At 38.7% G+C, this 24,644-nt stretch overlaps 1 long non-coding RNA gene across 1 annotated transcript in view; it reads left to right on the forward strand.

Annotated features, from left to right (window-relative positions):
* Positions 1-9,899, forward strand: part of LOC132664134 (uncharacterized) — a 63,721-nt gene extending 53,822 nt beyond the window's left edge. The window contains exons 3-4 of the long non-coding RNA XR_009603472.3: positions 8,674-8,799; positions 9,335-9,899. This is a non-coding gene — a long non-coding RNA (uncharacterized LOC132664134). The remainder of the gene's footprint in view (positions 1-8,673; positions 8,800-9,334) is intronic.
* The last annotated feature ends 14,745 nt before the right edge of the window (positions 9,900-24,644 follow it).

A 24,644-nucleotide genomic window follows, 5' to 3' on the forward strand; every position in this document is an offset into this window, starting at 1 on the left:
CTTTTGAGCTGCTAAATTACAATCGTTTCATTTTTAAATCTTAAGATCAACCAACTGTTAAGAAAACTGAAAAAGTTTAATTAGACTCACAGTACTAACCCCATTACAAAGGCAAATAATTTTGAGCCAGCTAGAAAGATACTTGCAGTTCTAAATTTGAATATTTTTTTATCACTAGATTTGCTTGTCACGGTAGAGCTGAAATTAGATCAAAGAAATCACTTTGCAATCTCTTTCCTGAGTATTCTCACCATATTTTGACAACCAGTTGAAATTATATAAGGCAATCTATGGTTCAGCAGGTAAGAACATGGATTCTGGAGTCACAATGACATGGGTTCAAGTCCTAGCCTTGCCACCCACTGGCTCTGTGACCTTGAGAGAGTAACTTAATCTCTCCAAGCTAAGTTCCTTATCTATAAAATGGTGATAATAACTGAACTATATTATAATAATGTCATGAAGATTAAATGAAGATGTGTGGAGTGCTTACTGCAGTGCCTGACATACATTAAGTGTTTAGCAAATATTAACTATTTACTTTATTGTTATTATTTATTATAGCGTATACAATATACTACTCTTTATTATTTTCAGTGTTATCCATTGTCCATGATCCAGACTACCTTTCATTACCAATTTCCTCCCGAACCCTACTTGCCCACACACTTTGTGAGAGACTCAAGCCAATAGATCCACATGGATGAAGGCCAGGTGAGGTTGCTGTAGTAATAAAAGAAAAGAGTAGATCAAGAGATGACCTCAGTGGAATCTTCTGGAAAAGTAAAAATATGTATTATGTTGTCAAACCTTCTATCCATCTACAAAACTATAGTAATATATGCATGCCCTCAAAAGGCTTTTTTAAAACTTAGAGAATTAAGTCATTAAATAAACATGTGTTAGGTGCCTACTACATGCTCACCATGAATAAGACTGACACAGTCTCAACCCTCAGGGAGCTTATATTCAAGCTGGAGACACAAACTTTACACAATGGATTATATCCTCACAATTATGATTATATATTACAGAGAAGAAAGGTACGCCAAAAAAAAAAAAAAAAAAAAAAAGGAGCCTTAATGGAGAAAATGACCCCCAAACCAGGGGAGTCAGAGAAGGCTTCTGTGAGGATATGGTGCTTAGACTAACAGTTCTGGGATGAACTGTCAATAACTTGGGTTTGAAGAAGGAAGTTTTAGCAGGGAAAACAACATGTGTGCAGTTCCTGAAGCTACCAGGTATATAATGCATTTGAAAACTGAAAGAAGGCCTGTCCAGAGCAAAGGCCAGTCATGTTTACTGCCCATTAGAAAAGTTTGGGGCCCCAATCTCAGGGTTTCTCCCCTTTAATGCAAAATACTGCCTATGCAGGTACTAGCTGGCCCTTTATGTACACCTGAGGGTACTGGGGCTTGGGATATGCATATTGAGAGAGAAAGAGAGAAATTAAGAGGAAAGTAAACATAGAATTATAATCAAAAGCACAGATTTTGGAGCCAGCCTGCATCATCTGAATACCAGTTTTTCTGCTTATTAAAGATCTGCCTTTTTTTTTTTCAGAAAATAGAAAAAAGGGGAAAGCTTGCCAACTTGTTTTATAGGAATAGAATAACCTTGACACAAAACTTGACAAGGACATTATAAGAAAGAAAAATTACAGATCACTATCTCTCACGATGACAGAGAAAAAATCCTGATGAAATACTAGAAAACTGAATCCAGATATGTAAAACAAGATAATTCATAATGATTAAGTTGGATTTATTCTAGGAATACAAAGTTGGTTTATTTTTTTTTTCAAAACAAATCATAATTCAACATGTTAACAAAATAAAGTAAAAGAATCATATAATAATCCAAATAGATGCAGAAAGAACTTTGATAAAATGCAATTTTTATTCATGTTAAAAGCTATCAGCAAACTAGGAATAGAAGATGACTTTAAAACTTCCTTAAAATGATATGGGTACCTTGAAAAAACATCACATACCTACAACAAATATCATAGTCAATGGTGAAATGTTGAAAGCTTTCCCCTTTGAAACTGGAAATGAAACAAAGATGTCTGCTATCACTATAATTGAGATAACTATCAAGATTCTAGCCCAGACTCCCAACCTCCAGAAACTGCGAGTTAATAAATGTTATTGTTACAAGCCACTAAGTTTTAGGGTAGTTGTGGTAAATTTGATTTTAAAATTAACTTACAGATCCAACAAGTTCAGTGAACCTTAAGTATGGTAGGTACAAAGAAAACCACACCTCGTCACATCAAAATCAAAGATAAGAGAAAATTGACATGTCATATATGGGACAGCAACAATAGTGATGACTGACTTCTAAACAAAATCAGTGGAGGCCAGGTGCAATCAATGTAAGGACATCTTTTAAATTGTCAGCTATAATTCTACGTCTAGTGAAAGTCCTTCAAAATTAGGATACAGGCACTTTCAGATAAAAGCTGAGAAAATTTTTCAAAGTAGACCTGCACTATTGGAAACACTAAAACAGCAAGCAAACAAACAAAGAAATACATAAATAAATAAATCTCCAGGTTCAAGGGAATGATAGCAGATGGAAACTTGGATCTATATGAAGACATAAGATGTACCCCATATGGTAAATATATGGGTAAATATAAAGATCTACATTTTTTCCTTTTTTTAATTCCCTTAAAGGACAACATACTGTTCAAAACAAAATAATAACATAATAATGTGGGGGCTTATAACATATGTAAGGCAAAATATATAGCAAAAACAGCAAAGAAGAAAAAGAGGTGTAAGTGGTTTTACAATATTGAAGGTTCTCACATTTATGTGAAATGATTCACTCTTCATTCTAAATAGACTACAGTAAGTTAAGGGTGTATATTGTAATTCTTGGAGCATCCACCAATAAATAAACTTAAAAACCAATGGAAAATATAAAACATAATATTGAATAAAAATACTTGATTAAACAAAAAGAAGGGAGGAAAAGAAGAACCAAAAATAGATAGGACAAATAGAAAACAAATAGTAAGATGGTAGATATAAACTAAGCCATACCAATAAGTACATTCAATGTAAACGGACTAAACTCTCCAGTTAAGAGGAAGAGACTCAAAATGACTAAAAATCAAGACCTAATTATGTGCTATAGACAAAACACACACTTTAAAGATAAAGATACGAATCAGTTGAGAGTTTAAAAAAAAAAAACAGAAAGTAACAATACAAACAGTAATTTAAAATGGCTAAATTAATATCAAAGTGGACTTCAAAACAGTATTTCCAGAGACAAGTAGTAGTATCTCATAATAAAAAAGAGTCAGTTCATCAGGAAGACATTAAAATCCTGTGTATATGCACCTACAAATATGTAGAGCAAATATTTACAAAACTAAAAAGAGAAAGACACAAATCCACAGTCATAATTAAATATTTTATCATTTATCTCTCAGTAATTGATAGGACAAAGAGATCTTTAAAAAGTAATAAGGATATGGAAGATCTGAATACTATCAATAACTTGACCTAATATCTAGCAATACCCAACAAGTTCAGAATTCACATTCTTTTCAAATGCACATATAATATTCACCAAATAGACTACATGTTAAGCCATAAAACAAGTCTCAATAAATTTCAAAAGGTTAATATATTAGTGTTCTCAGAATAATAAAAATTAACTTAAAAAATAATAACAATAGGACATCAGGGAAAAAATCCCAAGGAATTGAAAATCAAACAATACACTTCTAAACAATGCATGGTCCAAAGAAAAATGACAAGGAAAACCAGAAAATACTTCTAATTGAACAATAATGAAACACAACATATCAAACTTTGTAGGATGCAACAAAAGCAGTGTTTAAAGGGAAGTTTATCATTTTAAATGACTTTGTTAGGAACAACTGTCACTGAGAAAAAATCTAATAAAAGCTAACTAAATTGAAAGACATAATAGTTCATGATTTGGAAGAATTAAAAGTATTAAAAGATCATCTTCCCCTACCTGATCTACAGATTCAATGCAATTCAAATAAAATCTGAGTGGGTTGGGTTTTTTTTTAATTAGCAAGGTAATTTTAAAATTTAGGTGGAAATGTAAATTACCAACAGTAGCCAAAACAATTTTGAAAAATAAGAACAGTGTTGAATAACTTAAACTACCTGATTTCAATACCTACCACATAGCTATAGTAATCAAGACAATGGGGTATTGGTACAAACATAGAACAAGACATAACAGAACAAGACAGGGAATTCACCAATAGACTCACACTTATATAGCCAGTTGATTTTGATAAAAGCACCAGATATCAATGCAGAAATTATCAGGGTTTTTGCTTTTTCAACTACGTATTCATGTGAGAAAAAAATTCATCTCAACTCCTATCTCTCATTTACACATAAATTAATTCAAAATGAATTATCAACCTAAACATAAAAATTAAAACTCTAATACTTGTAGAAGAAAACAGAAAAGAATATCTTTTTGATCTGAAATTAAACAATGATTTCTTAGGACACAAAAAACATTAACCATTTTAAAAAAAATAACTAATTGGACTTGATGAAAATTAAAATTTATGCTCAACAAAAGATATAAGAAAAGAAAAGAAAAGAGAAGAGAAGAAAAGAAAAGAAAAGAAAAGAAAAGAAAAGAAAAGAAAAGAAAAGATCTCCTAAGGCTGTTCGAATGTCCCAAAGAATTGAGCACCATGATCCAAGCAGACTACTCACTAGCACCACCTTGCATTGGTTTTCCCTTTTTCCAAGTTCCTCACTCCTGCTCTCTGAAATCATGTTCCAAAATAACCCACACATAGTCTTTCACTTCAAGCTCTGCTTCCAATGGATCCCAGGCCAAAACAATGTTGTAGTTCAAAAACTACAGATGAAGTCCCTTGTCCAGGAAGAAAGAAACTAACACTTCCTGAACTATCAATATATGCCAGGCTCTGTGCCAGGCACTCCACATTAGCTACTGCACTTGATACTCACCAGAACTACCAACTGGCTCAATTTGGAAACTGGGGTCCAAGCTACTTGAAATTACACAGCTTTGCCAGGGCAAAAATATAGGTTCCTCTTACCTCAGTTTATATTTTCTCTTATTCTCCATGCTGCCTCCAGTGATACCTACCTTTGTGCTCTTCGATGTATTTTTGGAAGTGAACTGTCATGATAAATAATAAGAATAGTAGCTATTATGCCTTGAGTGCCTATTTGTGTCAGACAATTGGCTAAGCACTTACAATTAATCCTCACTGTACCTCTACAAGCTATTACTATCTCCAATTTATTCAATTGAAAACGGAGGCTTGCTGAGGTTAACTTTCTGAAGGTCCTCTACTAACAAAATAAGAGCTGATATTTGTGCTCAGTATGTGCCCCTAACATCTATAATTTTATTTAATCTTCACGTTCACTCATGAGAGGATTCTTTATCACATTACAGAGCCAGTCACTCAAAAACCCATGGGTACATTTTCCCCTCCCATGTTGCCTCTCATTACAGGAAAGGGGAAAGGAAAGTAATACACGACGAGAAAAAAAGATAGTACTGCCATCATTTTCCTGTATAACATGTGTTGATAAGAGACTTCGATAAAACGCTTTGAACAGAGTGCCAGTCTTACCAATAAGCACCTACTAAAAATACAACCTATCGCTATTTTAAGGAAGTGTTTCTTAACTTCAGCACTATTGAAATGTTGAGCTGGGTAATTTCGTTATAGTGGGAGACTGTCCTGCATATTCCTGGATGTTTGGCAGTATCCCTGGCCTCTGACTATTGAACGCCAATAGCACCCCACCTCAAGACAACCAAAAGTGTCTTCATACTTTGCCAAAATTGTACTGGCAATTTTGAGAACCACTGGTTTATGGTATTTTAACCAAATCATTTTAATTCTGAAGTGGAACAAAGCATATCGGGACAATGGTTCTTAGGAGAATTCCACTTTTTCCTGGAATTGAATTGTGAATATATGACAGAGCTTTAATCCAGATTCACATCTTCTCCTCCCCTATTCTTATACCCTCCCTTCCTCTGTCTTGTCTCCAACTCCCAGGGATGCCACCCACCCAGTAACAACAGATGGGAGCACTGGAAGAGATCTTGTTCCTGGCCCATAAGGGCCTTCTTAGTTTTCACCAGATATTTCTCCTTCGATTCAAGATTTGTCTAGCCCTGATTAGCATACTGTCATCTCCAGGCTTAGAACAAAACCTATGTAATTGGCTCTACTTCTAAATGAAAGCACACCAAGTTAAGAACATTGTTTCTATATTTACAAATCCAAGACATGATTAAAAGCGTCATGCTCTCAGTGTAGGAACAATATCCCCGTAATCAAACATCCAAAGCAAATTGTATGATTATTTGTATTATCCAGGATTTCAAGGCTCTGTTTAGGGCAGAGAAGCCAAGTAGAAATATGCTGACTTTTTCAGCAACCCCTTTTCTCCTTCAGACATAAATAAAACTATTGTGTGCGTTATTTTGCCCAAAATTTTCACACAAATTCCCCTAAACATTCTGAATTTATGATCATAAATAAATATTGAGTCAAAACTATAAGAGACATGAGTAGCCTAAAAAATGATCCTAGAACATTTTTAAATATTTTCCCAAACTATCAGTTCTTTTTGAAACATACCATGAAACAGTAAGTGCAGGTGTATGTGTGTGTGTGTGAGTAATACGTAAGGGTGAGTGTGTTCTCTCTTGGAAACGTGGCCAAATAAAACACCCTTCCACAAAGCTATTCTACAAATAACTTCTATAAAGTTCTATGAAATTCCTTTCATGTCTTTTAAATAAGTCTTTCAGATATAGTTAAAATGATAAACTTAGAGACAAATTCAAAATTAGTCCCATAATGAAATTTATCCATATAAGGAGTATTTTACATTTATATTTACCTCTTCTAGAGCTAGTCTTTCCTAAGCCATTCTTCCTAAAATATGTGTTTGAAATATTGAGAGCCACATAACAGGCATCAAGGCCATTCCTAATAAATAGGTTTTATTAGATCTGCAACTCTGTAAAAGCAGAGAGAAAAATGTTCTTGTCGATTTACAAAATCCTTCATCTAATGATCTAGTCTAATCATTCAAAAGAAGAGATAACTGCATAAGTTAAAGAACTGACTTAATAAAAGTTAAAAAGCAATTGGTACTAAAGTTAATTAAACTCTGGATCTTCATTCTTTTGTTCCGATCTCTTTCTAAAATTTGGTGCTTGGCGCTAAAGTAAAAATAACTTTCATTAGGTAAATAATTGCAATGAAGATTCCATTTGTGAAAGTAGCAATGTGCATAAAAACCAATATACATCAAATATATAAATACCTATACACATTTTCATACTACATGAAAATTTAAATTAAATTTTGTTCTAAGTGAAAATCTGTTTCTTACAGAGTTGTGAGAAACAAGATTATACATGTAAAAGTACTTTGTAAATCTTTACGTGCTATATGAAATGTGGCATTTGTTCAATTTTGACACAAACTTCTTCAAGTATTAGCTTAGTGAAATATTTCCAATGATATGTGCCATCTCCCTGGTGGTCCCCTCCCGGCATTATCTCATCTTCCCCACTATTGATGAGAATAAGTACCTTACCATAAAGTTGCATTATATTAAGAAGTTAAAAAACAGAAATTATACAGCTACAAATCAGTGAGCAGATCACAAGTAAACATGAATTTTTCAATTACATACCTCAATTATAAAACCCATTTGACTCACCTACCTTGGCATTTTGGTCCATTCCCTGAGTTCGAAGTTGCAGCTTAGGGGAGCCTGGGTGGCTCACTCAGTTAAGCGACTGACTTCAGCTCAGGTCATGATCTCACAGTTTGTGGGTTCGAGCCCTGCATCAGGCTCTGTGCTGACAGCTCAGAGCCTGGAGCCTGCTTCAGATTCTGTGTCTCCCATTCTCCCTGCCCCTCCCCAAATTGTTTTTGTTCTCGTGTACCCAGCTTTCCTTGGATTCCTGTGAAGCTGCTAAGCCTTGAAAACAGCAGAGAAGCCTCTTCATCTAGGCCCACAGACCCCATCTCTGCTCTACTGGTTACTTGGTCTACGATGCCTAAACTTTCCACTTCCTGGGAAACTGCACACTGGTGAAGTCAGAGTCAGTCTAGCCCATCCTACACCAGAAACTCTCCTGGTGCTGTCAATGCCAGGGAAGAAGGAGCTGTAACTCCTTTTTCTTATTGTTTTCTTTTTTTCTTAAAAGTTTGTTTCCCTCCTCCATTGGATCCTCCAAAGTTCTATTTGCCATTGCCCCCACATACCCTTTTACCCCTTTCCATGTTATAATTCAGTATTACAATGTTTCTATAAGGGTTGCTAATATTTGACTCTTATTTGTAAGGGTTTGAAACATCATGGGACATGAAACAAATAGTCCTTAGGCTAAGCCTGTTCACTTTCAGGTCAATGTTGCATGTAAAGATTAGAAAGAAACCAGTCTTACCTAAAAGGGAAAGCACCTTCACTATGAAGAACATCCCAGAGAACAAGATTAAACAGTTAGCAGCTAACATGAATAATAATAATAATAACTGAATTTTTAAATTCTGTACCAAGCGTATGCTAAGTGTTTTGTGTCCATTATGCATTTGATTCTCACAATAACTCAATGAAGCAGAGTATATCATTTCAGCCCAAGGTACAAAAGCGAGCGAGTAAAAGAACCAAGGATGGAGAAAGCCTGCCAGCTGTGTGGATGGGAAGTCCTTGCTTGCAAACAGTGCCTGACAGTGAGTGAGCAGTGGAAGGCAGAAACCAGGTGAGAAGGAAGGGGAGTTCCAAAAAGTCCTTTGTCTTCTTAAGAAATAGTGATTCTTGTGGATGGAACCTGAAGCCATTATGCTAAGTGAAGTCAGATAAAGACAAATACTATATGATCTCATTTATATGTGGAATCTTTAAATGGTGGGGGGGGGAAGGGGAAGAAGGAGAAGAAGCCACAGTTGCTTTGGCCTAACTCACAGATACAGAGCATAGATTGGTTGTTTTCAGAGGCAGAATATTGGGGGAGGGGAAGTGGACAAAATGAGTGAAAGAGGTCAAAGATAAAATAAGTCCTGGGATGTAATATACAGCATGGTGATTATAGTAAATAATACTGCATTGTGTATTTGAAAGTTACTAAGAGAGTAGATTTTTTAAATTGTCATCATTAAAAAAAATTGCAATGATTTACTATGACATATCTCAACTAGACTGTGTCATTTCACAACATATACAAATATCAAGTAATTATGTTGTGCACCTGAAACTAATATAATGTTATATGTCAATTATGTCTCTATTTTGAAAAGAAAGAAAAAATAAAGGAAGGGAAGGGAAAGGAAGGAGAAGAGAGAGAAGAGAAGAGAAGAGAAGAGAAGAGAAGAGAAGAGAAGAGAGAAAAGAGAAAAGAAAAGAAAAGAAAAGAAAAGAAAAGAAAAAAATGATTCTTGAAGCACCAGCTTAAGAAGAGGGAAGTAGTTGGGAAAAGAGTCAAGGAAAAAGGAAGTGGGGGAAGCTTATTCTTTAGTTAAGCTTACATTTCTGCCTGCCCTGGCAAAAACAATCTTTTTCACTGAAAGCCTTCCCAATACCCTCAAGGAATCTCTCATTACAAGCAAGGTGACCTATAGAAGGGGTTGGGGGTTGAGGGTGGGAGAAAGGTAAGGAAAAGTATTAATTATTTCTTCCCCAAATGGGAGCAAAGTAGAACAGATGAAGAGTGGTATATGAGGCATATTTGTATTGACTGAAAGCCATGAGACAAGAACTTAGATTTAAGCAATTACCTTGGCAGGCACTATTTTTGAGGAGAAAAATACAGAAAGGTGTCAGCCAGGTCAGGAGTTTTTTATTTTCCCCCAAATTACAGAATTGTTAAACCTCACTACAGAAGTCTCCAGTGTATTGCTTTCTTTTGCATTATGCTGAGTTATAAACGCTACCAAAAATTCCAGTAATATAAAATTTTCTAAATTTTATAGTCTCTTTTCTTGGTCTCTTGAAAATTTTCACTTAGCTCCATTCACATCAAAATATCCTCAACCAAAAGCTACAGTAAACCATAGAGAAGGAAATAAACTCTCTGTTAAAACATAGAAGGCTTGGGGTGCCTGGGTGCCTCAGTTGGCTGAACATCTGACTCTTGATTTTGGCTCAGGTCACGATCACAGGGTCATGGGATAGAGCCCATAGGATTCTCTCTCCCTCTGCCCTTCTCCCTTGCTCACATGCTTACTCTCTCTCTCTCTCTCTCTCTCTCTCTCTCTCTCAAAAACAACAACAACAAAAACAAAAACAGACACAGAAGGCTCAACCACAAAGGCTCCTATGACATAGCAAATGCAAGCAAAGCTGAGTTCCCAAAGGCTAAGAAGGCTCCAGATGGATGGTCTCCAAATGATAAACATACACTTAGATTTCCATGAGTACCATTCTGCTGATCCAAAGATATATGGGCATGCTAAACAAAGTACTTATAAATGATAAGTCCACATTTGTGACCTGTGATAACTAGGATAATTAATAACGAGGCCCACAAAACTTAGGGCAGATGGTGATCCTCTCACTATTATTCTGAAAACTACAGGCATTTGGCATTGCATCCTGTCCTCCCCATTAACACACATCCTTTATTTTTTTTTTGAGTGGGGGGCTCAAGTGAGTGAGGGGCAGAAAGAGAGAGAGAGAGAGAGAGAGAGGGAGAGAGGGAGAGAGAAAGAGAGACACAGGGCTCACCTGAAGCAGGGCTTGTGCTCACCCAAAGTGGGGCATGAGCTCACCCAGTGCAGGAATAGAATTCACAAACCATGAGATATGATCTGAGCCAAAGTCAGATGCTTAACCAACTGAGCCACCCAGGTCCCCTAATATTTTCAAAGTCTAACAAAAAATTCACTTTCTTAAAAACAAAATCTTCCCTAAATAACCATAATTGTCTTTGTTCATTATTTTCCAAAACCCTTTCAAAACTTTGTATGTTTAATCTGTGCTCTCTCCATGTATAATGCCAATTTGGGGCACCTGGCTGGCTCAGTCAGTAAAGCATGTGATGCTTGATTTCAGGGCTGTGAGTTCAAGCTCCACATTGGGTATGTGGCCTACTAGAAAAAAAAAAAAAAGCAAAGCAAAGCAAATCCATATGTAATGCCAATTTAGTGCTAAGTATGTATGTGTGTCTCAGCCTGCAAATGTTCTCACTGTAGCCTAACAAAAGAAGATACTTCATCCCCTAAGTTGCTTACAACAAACATTTATTGAACATTTACTTTGCACTTTGTCCCATGTAACATGCTATTGCTTTGTGTATTAATTCATTTGTTCCTCACATCAATAAAAAAGGCACACAGTGACACATAAGCTGTGGTTCAAAACCTTAGTAAGTAGAAGAGACATCCCAATATGTCTCTCAGACCTGTCCCTTATTTTATGTTCTTTCTGCTACCATTATCATCCCTCATAGTGGGCTGTGCCTAGTGGGAAGACAAAAGGTGTTATTTCAACTTAATTCAACCAACATTAATTGACAAAAAGCTCTGATAGACATTGTAAAGCAGGGGGTCTCAACCCAGGGTGACTTTTCTCCCAGAAAACACTTGTCAATGTCTAGAGACATTTTTTGTTTTCACAACTGGGGAGAAGTTACTATTGGTACCTAGTGGGTACAGATCACTGATACTACTAGGAATCCTACAATGTACAGGATGGCCCCCACATAACAAGAAATTATCTGGCCCAAAATGTTAATAGTGGCTAAGGTTGACCCACTCTAGAGGGTAACTTCAGAGGTTAATTTTACATCTAGAATGTTCAATTCTGTGAGGAGAGGGATTCTATCTGTCTTATTCAGAGTGGAGTAACCAGGCCCAATCCAGTACCTGACACATAATGGGAACTCAGCAAATATCTCTTACATTAATTCATGTGATAGTGAAATAAAAACAGGTAAATATACGCATGACTCTAAGAGAAAATGGAAAATAGAAGGTCCCATGAATAGAGTACAAACAAAGTGCTTTGGGGCTTTCAAGTAGAAGAAGTCACATCCAATTAAACAGAAAAAGAAAGACCATCCAGAGGGCAGCGTCTAAGGTGGAAGGGCATTTGAGGTTCCAGCAGTGGGAGATGGGTAAGGAAATCATGGGAATCCAGGGAAACCACTTGAGGAAAACACTGAGGCTAGCAGACAAGCAGTTCAGTCGGCGTGGCAGACAGGGTATAAACAGGAAAGCAAAGAGAAATAAGCTTGGGAAGATAGATGAGGGCTTATAGTTGCAGCATGCCATGAAAACTCAAATACGGAATTCATACTGAATTTAATATATAATGAGGAGCTGGCACCAGCTAAACTTAACTATGATTAATAAGAAAGCAGAGTCAGAAGGAATTAGAGTGGAAAGAAATTAGAGGCAGGAAGATTAGTTGAAAGTATTTTACAATCATGCAATTGAGATAGAAGGAGGTGGCACTAGGAGTTGGGTTTACAAAATATTTGGAATATAAAACCCACATTTCTTGCCAACTAACTATGTGGAATCAATATATGGAGTGAATAAGCCAAAAATGATTACCTAGTTTTGATTCTCCATAGAAAAAGAAAACTCAGTTTGCAAGGTTTGGGGCTGGAAGGATTATAAATTATTTTTGAACATAATGAGGTGCAAGTGAGCGATGGTAAATAGTTGCACATTTTGGAGCACAGGATTCTGCAACACAGAATAAAAAAGAAGGCTTAGCAGGGAGATTCGCTAAAAACTAGATGTTAATGGTATGCCTATGAAAATAAACTCAGAAAGAAACAAGAGAGACGCCCAAGGTCAGAATATGGGGAGAATTCCTCCATTTAGCCAATGAGTAGAAGAGAAGCAAATAAAGACGATGAAAGGGAATTGGGAAGAGAATCAAAACAGTGCTGTGTTAGGACAAGAGGTAAGGGTTGAAGAAAAGAAGTGATAAGACCTATGGAATACTACAGAGAAGCTGAGAAAGAAGACGTGTGAAAAGAAGTCATTGACCTTGACAATTAACAGGTAGCTGATGGCTCTGAGTGGGCAGTTCATGTAATGTGATCAGGACATAAGACAAATTACAGGGGTGCAAAGGAGTTGAGAAGAAAATGGTATGGCTTGCTATGATGGAATATTAAGTTAACTCTTTAATGTATAGATTCTTGATCTTCCTTCTCTTTATGGGAGCTACTCCAGTGCGGCTTCACAGCAACTTTTGGATGTGAACCATAATCACATTTCTCCATATCCACGGGAGAAAACACACTACCTAAAGAACAAATTACCTAAATTATAAACAGGTTACCTTCCAATTACCAGTTTAACTTGTATAAACTTAAAAATGTTTTCTTAAAAAAAAAATGTTTTCTTATAGGTGAAAAAAAAAGTGAGTAACTTTCTAGACCTGAAGAGTCCCCCAAACTTATTAAGCCATAATGTACTAAAAATAGAAGTCTATTTCAAATATATCTACAACACTATTTGTTAAATAAAGATATAATGAGTTTGTATTATCTTCTCTGTGGTAATTATAACTTTCTCTCCAGCTGCTTTTGGGGAAGGGTGCTTTTCCCATATGCTCCGCCCCTCCCCAGTCTCCATCCTCTCTCCACCCGCAAAAGGGGTTCCCTACCTTTCAGGGTTTCTTGCTCCCCAAGTTCAGCTCTTTGTGTCGCATACCTGGTGAATTCTGTGGTTCAGGTTGTGCAGATTGTTGTGTTAATCTTCCAATGAGTTTTCTAAGTGTGTAGGATGGTTTAGTGTTGATCTGGCTGTATTCCATGGACCCGAGACACACAAAAAGCTTCCATGCTGTTCCGCCATCTTGGCTCCTCCTATAACTGCAATATCAAGTTTGAAGGTTGAGTATAGGTAGTGTCAGGACATCAATAGCTTTTACATTAGAGAAACCAGCCCACTACATTGGTTTAAAGAAAAATATTTTACTATATTTGCTTAAGAGGGTAACTCTGTAGCCCAGTCCTTTCCCAGTATACTAACTGGGGCCCGAAGACTCTTGTTATGAATCCCAAAGAACTGCCCTTCCCCAACACTGTTCCTCCCTGTTTTATGTACTCAGTCATAAATCATGGTCATAAGTTGAGGAATGTTTATATTACACACAATCAGCCTCATGAGGATTTCAATTGATTCAATAAATATTTATTACATGTTGACAGGTAAAGGTGACCTTGTCCTAAAGGCTAGCTGACCAGAACAAGTTAGTCTTCTACAAAGTTTAACAGCTATTGACCATGGCCCAGCACTTAAGACAATCATGTCTAGTCAAACACAATGCTTGGACCACGTCCCCCACTGGCGCCCCAGGAAGGAGTCTTGCATTTCCAATCTTGAAGGCTTACATGGCAAATTGTGCTAGGCCTTGTCACAGCATAGAGCTACAACTATGGCACCTGACTGGCAGCCTCCTTCTCCGAGCTAGGAAAGAGCTAGCTATTACTCCAAACACAAAAAGAGTTGTCAGGACAGGACTGGAGCCATAGTTCTACCACTTTGAAATGGAAGTGGATGATGCTTATCTAATCATGCAGCTTAAAAAGCCCATAGCCTAAGTGGCAGGAACCCTTTTCCCCAAGTCTAACACCTGTACTTGCTAGATCTCTTTGAAATGCCCCATAATGCAATGAGCAACAAAGTGATCTGTTATTGCTCCTGTCTCCATGAGTTTTCCCCATCAACACTACTTCAACATTGCCCTTGACACACAAGTATCAACAATAAATCAGGCAATAAACAAAACAGAAAGTTCCTGCCCTCAAACTTATATTCTCCTGGGAAAAGAGAAAGCCAACAAACAAAAAATAAGTAGGCAGTGTACCAAGTGATGACAAGTTATATGAGGCATAAGGAATAATAAAGTAGTAGAAGGAGATGGAACGATCATGAGAGCACACAGGGTGGTCAGCAAAAGTGACATCTGAGGAGTGACCTAAAAGGAAACAAAGGATTGAGCCACATGTGTGTGCAAAGAGAACTCAGTTCAAAGACCTTGAGGCAGGAGAAAATTTTGTGTGTTTGAGGAAGAGCAAGAGTCTCTTCCTGTTCCAGGAGATGCAGACAAGAGTGGAAGGAAATGAAGTCCTACAGGCCATGGCAGGGGCTTTAGATTTTACTTTTGATGAGGGAGAATAAGGCAAGCTGAAGGCAAAGTACAAGCTAGCATAACCCCCACCCATGTGGGATGTGTGTGATATTCCTCAGGTACTGCTGGCTGCCCAAAACAAAGGAAAGGAAAGAAAACAAAAGGTTAACTGATAGAGATTACACTCATGCAGGACAGGAGTCTCCATTCGTTTACAAATATCTTGAGTTTGAACTGTCTCTTAGACCAAGAGTAGACGCTAAATAGTAAATTAGAAGAAAAAGGCAATCTTATCAATAGCCTAATCTCCAGAAACTTATAGACTCAGTTTCCTGTAGCCCCTAATATCACCTTCCCCTCCACAGTGATGTGGGGAACAAAGGCAAGAAAGAAATGGCATGTAAAATTAAATTTCTTTATAACCTGCAGCCCATTGACAAATACTTGGGGCAAATAGAGATTATAACATTTCTCCAGGAATCCCCTACCATCCTAATGTTAATGTCTTGCTAGAGAAAATACAACCTTAGATCGACAATAGCAAGTCCTCAGGCATCCTAGGAGTCCTCTTTCGCATATCAATGTCCTTCTAGAGGCCTCCCTTTTCACTTTACCTCCCTAACTCCATAGTATATAACCAGTCATTCTTCACAACCCCAGTGCAACTCTTTCTGCCCACAGATCCTATCTCTGTGCTTTAATAAAATCACCTTTTTGCACCAAAGACGTTGTCAAGAATTCTTTCTTGGCCATCAGCTCTGAACCCCACCATCACCCCAAAACCTCATCACTTTGATTCAGATGGAAAGTCATTAAAAGAAGCTGACTCCCGCGGAGAAGTGGCCAGATAGGAAGAACTATGTGAAATGTAAAGGCAGGAGGGTGGTTAGGGGTTGATTACAATAACCTTGGCAAGAGATTTGGTAGCTTAGAGTAGGATGAGCAGTGACAGAGATCATGAGAAGAGGTTGTATTTGAAACATATTTCCAAGATAGAGCTAGTAGGATTTGCTAATGAATCTGATGTGGAATATGAAAGAAAAAAGTTAAGAATGACATGATCTTTTTTTGGCCCCCACAATTGGAATTCATTTATGGGCATGGGGAACAGTGGGATGATCAAGTTTGTGGGGGCAAACTGAGTTCAGGTTGAGACATGTTAAGTTTGAACTGTCTCTTAGACCAAGAGTCGATGTTAAATAGAAATTTGATTATATATCGCCTGGCATTCACAGAAGTCATCTGGAATGAGATGCAAAACTTTCAGAAGCACCAGCAGAGAGATAGCATTTGAGGACACAGGTGAGGTCACCTAGGAAAACTATGCACAAAACATGGTCGGGGACCTCTACAGATCTCCAAGATTCTTTTACAAGGTTCACATGGTCAGCACTATTTTCACAACAACACTAAGATAACATGTACCTTTTTCATTCCTTTTCTCTCACAAAAATATAGTAGAGTTTTCTAGGGGTTACATCAGATGTGTTGTGGCAGTAGATTAAATGCAGAGGCAGATGTGAAAATCCACCTGTCTTCTATTAACCCAGACATTAAAGAGATTAGCAAAATGTAAAACTATGCCACTCTTCTCATAAAATGTTTGTGTTTGGGAAAAAATAGTTATTCTTTATAAAAACATGTTATTTATATTAATATGTAATGGGTTTGTTATTGTTGTTTTTAAACAAAGTTAATAATTTTTTTTAATTTCTAATTTTCAATTTCTTTTTTTAAATTTTTTTTAACATTTATTTATTATTGAGAGACAGAGAGACAGAGCATGAGCATGGGAGGGGCAGACAGAGGGGAGACACAGAATCTGAAGCAGGCTCCAGGCTCTGAGCTGTCTGCACAGAGCCCAACGCAGGGCTCGGACTCACAAACCGCGAGATCATGACCTGAGCTGAAGTCAGACGCTTAACTGACTGAGCCACCCAGGCACCCCTCTAAGTTTCAATTTCTAATACGATAATTAACAATAGAAATAATCCACATAGGTAAAAACTCTTTGGGATCCTCAACAGTTCTTAAGAGTGTAAAGAAGTCTAAGACCAAAGAGTTTAAGAATTGCTAACCTGGGGGGGGGGGGGTTCCGGAAGACGGCGGCGTAGGAGGACGCGGGGCTCACAGCGCGTCCTGCCGATCACTTAGATTCCACCTACACCTGCCTAAAGAACCCAGAAAACCGCCAGAGGATTAGCAGAAGGGAGTCTCAGGAGTCAAGCGCAGACTAGAGGCCCACGGAAGAGGGTAGGAAGGGCGGCGAGGCGGTGCGCGCTCCACGGACTGGCGGGAGGGAGCCGGGGCGGAGGGGCGGCTCGCCGGCCAAGCGGAGCCCCCGAGTCTGGCTGGCAAAAGCGGAGGGGCCGGACGGACTGTGTTCCGACAGCAAGCGCGACTTAGCGTCTGGGAGGTCATAAGTTAACAGCTCTGCTCGGAAAGCGGGAAGGCTGGAGGACAAAGGGAGGGAGAGCTGCCGAGCCCCCGGACGGCAGAGCTCAGCTTGGTGGGGAACAAAGGCGCCAGCGCCATCTCCCCCGCCCATCCCCCAGCCAAAATCCCAAAGGGAACCAGTTCCTGCCAGGGAACTTGCTCGCTCCGCGCAAACACCCAACTCTGTGCTTCTGCGGAGCCAAACCTCCGGCAGCGGATCTGACTCCCTCCCGCTGCCACAGGGCTCCTCCTGAAGTGGATCACCTAAGGAGAAGCGAGCTAAGCCTGCCCCTCCAGCCCCCGTGCACCTTGCCTACCCACCCCAGCTAATACGCCAGATCCCCAGCACCACAAGCCTGGCAATGTGCAAGTAGCCCAGACGGGACACGCCACCCCACAGTGAATCCCGCCCCTAGGAGAGGGGAAGAGAAGGCACACACCAGTCTGACTGTGGCCCCAGCAGTGGGCTGGGGGCAGACATCGGGTCGGACTGCGGCCCCGCCCACTAACTCCAGTTATACACCACAGCACAGGGGAAGTGCCCTGCAGGTCCTCACCACGCCAGGGACTCTCCAAAATGACCAAACGGAAGAATTCCCCTCAGAAGAATCTCCAGGAAATAACAACAGCTAATGAACTGATCAAAAAGGATTTAAATAATATAACAGAAAGTGAATTTAGAATAATAGTCATAAAATTAATCGCTGGGCTTGAAAACAGTATACAGGACAGCAGAGAATCTCTTGCCACAAAGATCGAGGGACTAAGGAACAGTCACGAGGAGTTGAAAAACGCTTTAAACGAATTGCAAAACAAAATGGAATCCACGATGGCTCGGCTTGAAGAGGCAGAGGAGAGAATAGGTGAACTAGAAGATAAAGTTATGGAGAAAGAGGAAGCTGAAAGAAAGAGGGATAAAAAAATCCAGGAGTATGAGGGGAAAATTAGAGAACTAAGTGATACACTAAAAAAAAATAATATACGCATAATTGGTATCCCAGAGGAGGAAGAGAGAGGGAAGGGTGCTGAAGGGGTACTTGAACAAATTATAGCTGAGAACTTCCCTGAACTGGGGAAGGAAAAAGGCATTGAAATCCAAGAGGCACAGAGAACTCCCTTCAGACGTAACTTGAATCGATCTTCTGCACGACATATCATAGTGAAACTGGCAAAATACAAGGATAAAGAGAAAATTCTGAAAGCAGCAAGGGATAAACGTGCCCTCACATATAAAGGGAGACCTATAAGACTCGTGACTGATCTCTCCTTTGAAACTTGGCAGGCCAGAAAGGAATGGCACGATATCTACAGTGTGCTAAACAGAAAAAATATGCAGCCGAGAATCCTTTATCCAGCAAGTCTGTCATTTAGAATAGAAGGAGAGATAAAGGTCTTCCCAAACAAACAAAAACTGAAGGAATTTGTCACCACGAAACCAGCCCTACAAGAGATCCTAAGGGGGATCCTGTGAGACAAAGTACCAGAGACATCACTACAAGCATAAAACATACAGACATCACAATGACTCTAAACCCATATCTTTCTATAATAACACTGAATGTAAATGGATTAAATGCGCCAACTAAAAGACATAGGGTATCAGAATGGATAAAAAAACAAGACCCATCTATTTGCTGTCTACAAGAGACTCATTTTAGATCTGAGGACACCTTTAGATTGAGAGTGAGGGGATGGAGAACTATCTATCATGCTCCTGGAAGCCAAAAGAAAGCTGGAGTAGCCATACTTATATCAGACAAACTAGACTTTAAATTAAAGGCTGTAACAAGAGATGAAGAAGGGCATTATATAATAATCACAGGGTCTATCCACCAGGAAGAGCTAACTATTATAAATGTCTATGCGCCAAATACCCGAGCCCCCAGATATATAAAACAATTACTCATAAACATAAGCAACCTTATTGATAAGAATGTGGTCATTGCAGGGGACTTTAACACCCCACTTACAGAAATGGATAGATCATCTAGACACACAGTCAATAAAGAAACAAGGGCCCTGAATGATACATTGGATCAGATGGACTTGACAGATATATTTAGAACTCTGCATCCCAAAGCAACAGAATATACTTTCTTCTCGAGTGCACATGGAACATTCTCCAAGATACATCATATACTGGGTCACAAAACAGCCCTTCATAAGTTTACAAGAATTGAAATTATACCATGCATACTTTCAGACCACAATGCTATGAAGCTTGAAATCAACCACAGGAAAAAGTCTGGAAAACCTCCAAAAGCATGGAGGTTAAAGAACACCCTACTAACGAATGAGTGGGTCAACCAGGCAATTAGAGAAGAAATTAAAACATATATGGAAACAAACGAAAATGAAAATACAACAATCCAAACGCTTTGGGATGCAGCGAAGGCAGTCCTGAGAGGAAAATACATTGCAATCCAGGCCTATCTCAAGAAACAAGAAAAATCCCAAATACAAAATCTAACAGCACACCTAAAGGAAATAGAAGCAGAACAGCAAAGGCAGCCTAAACCCAGCAGAAGAAGAGAAATAATAAAGATCAGAGCAGAAATAAACAATATAGAATCTAAAAAAACTGTAGAGCAGATCAACGAAACCAAGAGTTGGTTTTTTGAAAAAATAAACAAAATTGACAAACCTCTAGCCAGGCTTCTCAAAAAGAAAAGGGAGATGACCCAAATAGATAAGATCATGAATGAAAATGGAATTATTACAACCAATCCCTCAGAGATACAAACAATTATCAGGGAATACTATGAAAAATTATATGCCAGCAAATTGGACAACCTGGAAGAAATGGACAAATTTCTAAACACCCACACTCTTCCAAAACTCAATCAGGAGGAAATAGAAAGCTTGAACAGACCCATAACCAGCGAAGAAATTGAATCGGTTATCAAAAATCTCCCAACAAATAAGAGTCCAGGACCAGATGGCTTCCCAGGGGAGTTCTACCAGACATTTAAAGCAGAGATAATACCTATCCTTCTCAAGCTATTCCAAGAAATAGAAAGGGAAGGAAAACTTCCAGACTCATTCTATGAAGCCAGTATTACTTTGATTCCTAAACCAGACAGAGACCCAGTAAAAAAAGAGAACTACAGGCCAATATCCCTGATGAATATGGATGCAAAAATTCTTAATAAGATACTAGCTAATCGAATTCAACAGCATATAAAAAGAATTATTCACCATGATCAAGTGGGATTCATTCCTGGGATGCAGGGCTGGTTCAACATTCGCAAATCAATCAACGTGATACATCACATTAACAAAAAAAAAGAGAAGAACCATATGATCCTGTCAATCGATGCAGAAAAGGCCTTTGACAAAATCCAGCACCCTTTCTTAATAAAAACCCTTGAGAAAGTCGGGATAGAAGGAACATACTTAAAGATCATAAAGGCCATTTATGAAAAGCCCACAGCTAACATCATCCTCAACGGGGAAAAACTGAGAGCTTTTTCCCTGAGATCAGGAACACGACAGGGATGCCCACTGTCACCGCTGCTGTTTAATATAGTGCTGGAAGTTCTAGCATCAGCAATCAGACAACAAAAGGAAATCAAAGGCATCAAAATTGGCAAAGATGAAGTCAAGCTTTCGCTTTTTGCAGATGACACGATATTATACATGGAAAATCCGATAGACTCCACCAAAAGTCTGCTAGAACTGATACATGAATTCAGCAAAGTTGCAGGATACAAAATCAATGTGCAGAAATCAGTTGCATTCTTATACACTAACAATGAAGCAACAGAAAGACAAATGAAGAAACTGATCCCATTCACAATTGCACCAAGTAGCATAAAATACCTAGGAATAAATCTAACCAAAGATGTAAAAGATCTGTATGCTGAAAACTATAGAAAGCTTATGCAGGTAATTGAAGAAGATATAAAGAAATGGAAAGACATTCCCTGCTCATGGATTGGAAGAATAAATATTGTCAAAATGTCAATACTACCCAAAGCTATCTACACATGCAATGCAATCCCAATCAAAATTGCACCAGCATTCTTCTCGAAACTAGAACAAGCAATCCTAAAATTCATATGGAACCACAAAAGGCCCCAAATAGCCAAAGTAATTTTGAAGAAGAAGACCAAAGCAGGAGGCATCACAATCCCAGACTTTAGCCTCTACTACAAAGCTGTCATCATCAAGACAGCATGGTATTGGCATAAAAACAGACACATAGACCAATGGAATAGAATAGAAACCCCAGAACTAGACCCACAAACGTATGGCCAACTCATCTTTGACAAAGCAGGAAAGAACATCCAATGGAAAAAAGACAGTCTCTTTAACAAATGGTGCTGGGAGAACTGGACAGCAACATGCAGAAGGTTGAAACTAGACCACTTTCTCATACCATTCACAAAAATAAACTCAAAATGGATAAAGGACCTGAACGTGAGACAGGAAACCATCAAAACCTTAGAGGAGAAAGCAGGAAAAGACCTCTCTGACCTCAGCCGTAGCAATCTCTTACTCGGCACATCCCCAAAGGCAAGGGAATTAAAAGCAAAAGTGAATTACTGGGACCTTATGAAGATAAAAAGCTTCTGCACAGCAAAGGAAACAACCAACAAAACTAAAAGGCAACCAACGGAATGGGAAAAGATATTTGCAAATGACACATCGGACAAAGGGCTAGTATCCAAAATCTATAAAGAGCTCATCAAACTCCACACCCGAAAAACAAATAACCCAGTGAAGAAATGGGCAGAAAACATGAATAGACACTTCTCTAAAGAAGACATCCGGATGGCCAACAGGCACATGAAAAGATGTTCAACGTCGCTCCTTATCAGGGAAATACAAATCAAAACCACACTCAGATACCACCTCACGCCAGTCAGAGTGGCCAAAATGAAGAAATCAGGAGACTATAGATGCTGGAGAGGATGTGGAGAAACAGGAACCCTCTTGCACTGTTGGTGGGAATGCAAATTGGTGCAGCCGCTCTGGAAAGCAGTGTGGAGGTTCCTCAGAAAATTAAAAATAGACCTACCCTATGACCCAGCAATAGCACTGCTAGGAATTTATCCAAGGGATACAGGAGTACTGATGCATAGGGGCACCTGTACCCCAATGTTTATAGCGGCACTCTCAACAATAGCCAAATTATGGAAAGAGCCTAAATGTCCATCAACTGATGAATGGATAAAGAAATTGTGGTTTATATACACAATGGAATACTACGTGGCAATGAGAAAAAATGAAATATGGCCTTTTGTAGCAACATGGATGGAACTGGAGAGTGTGATGCTAAGTGAAATAAGCCATACAGAGAAAGACAGATACCATATGGTTTCACTCTTATGTGGATCCTGAGAAACATAACAGAAACCCATGGGGGAGGGGAAGGAAAAAAAAAAAAAAAAAAAGAGGTTAGAGTGGGAGAGAGCCAAAGCATTAGAGACTGTTAAAAACTGAGAACAAACTGAGAGTTGATGGGGGGTGGGAGGGAGGGCAGGGTGGGTGATGGGTATTGAGGAGGGCACCTTTTGGGATGAGCACTGGGTGTTGTATGGAAACCAATTTGACAGTAAATTTCATATATTAAAAAATAAAAAATAAAAAAAATAAAAAAAAAAAAAAAAGAATTGCTAACCTGGGAACTAAGTATAGAGGGAAGAGAAATGAAGTCTAAGGAAGAAGGCAAGGTGGATAAGGAGAAACCAGGAGAGAGAGTGAAAAGAGCAAGTGAGAAAAATCTTTTCAAGAAGGGAGCAATCACCTGCATCACATGATACAGAAATACTAAATAAAATGAGGATTCTTAGATTTGACAAGACAGAAGTCAACAGCCACTGTGATAACAGAATCTGTCAGAGTGGTAAAGACAAAAGACTGACTAGAGGGAATTTAAGAAATAATAGAAAGACAGGAGAGAAAAAGTAGGTGCACCCAGGTGGCTCAATCCGTTGAGCATCTGACTCTTAATTTCGGCTCAGGTCATGGTCCTAGGATTGTGAGATCAAGCCCCGTGTCAGGCTCAGCACTAAGCATAAAGCCTGTTTGAGATTCTTTCTCAAGATGGTTTGTTATATACTCACAGATCCAGAGGGGTACACATAATGCCATGAGGGAACCACACTGAGAAACATGGTGGTCAGTTGTGCGACAGAGGAGAGAGAGACCTTCATTGTGATTTCTGCAAGAAAGAAAGTGTCAGGCAAGGCAAGAAGGCTTAGGATTGGTTAGTTTAAGTACTTTCAGTGGGCTCCAGGGCATAGGGGCTACCCATTATTGTCTGATACCTGACCCTGGAGTCATGAGGGCAGGTATACAGTGGCCCAGAGTATGAGAGTCTCATATAGGAGGTGGTTGTGGGTGTGGATTCCAGATTGGCTGGTTTGTATTTGATTGATTGATTGGTTCCTGGAAGGCAGTGGGGTGTAAACATGGAAGGCAGGAGGCCAAAGCAAGATGACTCAGGCATATTATCAGTTGTCCAGAATGAGGTACGTCCAGAATGAGATATTAAAGGATCAAGTTTACAGAAGCTAGAAACATGATAAATACAGAGGACTACAATAGTATATTTGTGTGATAATGGGAATTATCCAGAAATCAAGGGTGATTAGTAATTTAAGAGAGAGGACTGCTTGGGATTCTCTCTCTCCCTCTCTCTCTGCCCTTCCCCTGCTCATGCATGCATGTGCTGTCTCTCTCAAAATAAATAAACTTAAAAAAAATTTAAGAGACAGGAGGCACACTAGAGGTGCCATGTCTTGAGTTGGCAAGAAGGGGTGGGATACAATGTATTTTTTTTTAAGTGTGGATAGTTCTTTTATTATTATAGGCCAAAAGGAAGAGGATGTGGGTCCAAGTGCAAGTAGGTTGGTAGATTTGAGAGTGGGAGTGTATGAAAGCTCTCTTCAGATTGCATCTATGTTTCTCAATGATGGGAAATTATCAGTAGACAGTAATGCAAGGAGAGGTTATGTTGGAGATCTGTTGGAGAGGAGAAGGTGTGAAATAATCGTGTAGGAGATCAAGAACATGAATTGATTAGGGAAATGTAGTAAGATCACAGGGTAGCACTAAGGGCTCACTTGG

This window comes from Panthera onca, chromosome F2, assembly GCF_046562875.1.
Source record: "Panthera onca isolate mPanOnc1 chromosome F2, mPanOnc1 haplotype 2, whole genome shotgun sequence".
Classification (NCBI taxonomy): Eukaryota; Metazoa; Chordata; class Mammalia; order Carnivora; family Felidae; genus Panthera; species Panthera onca.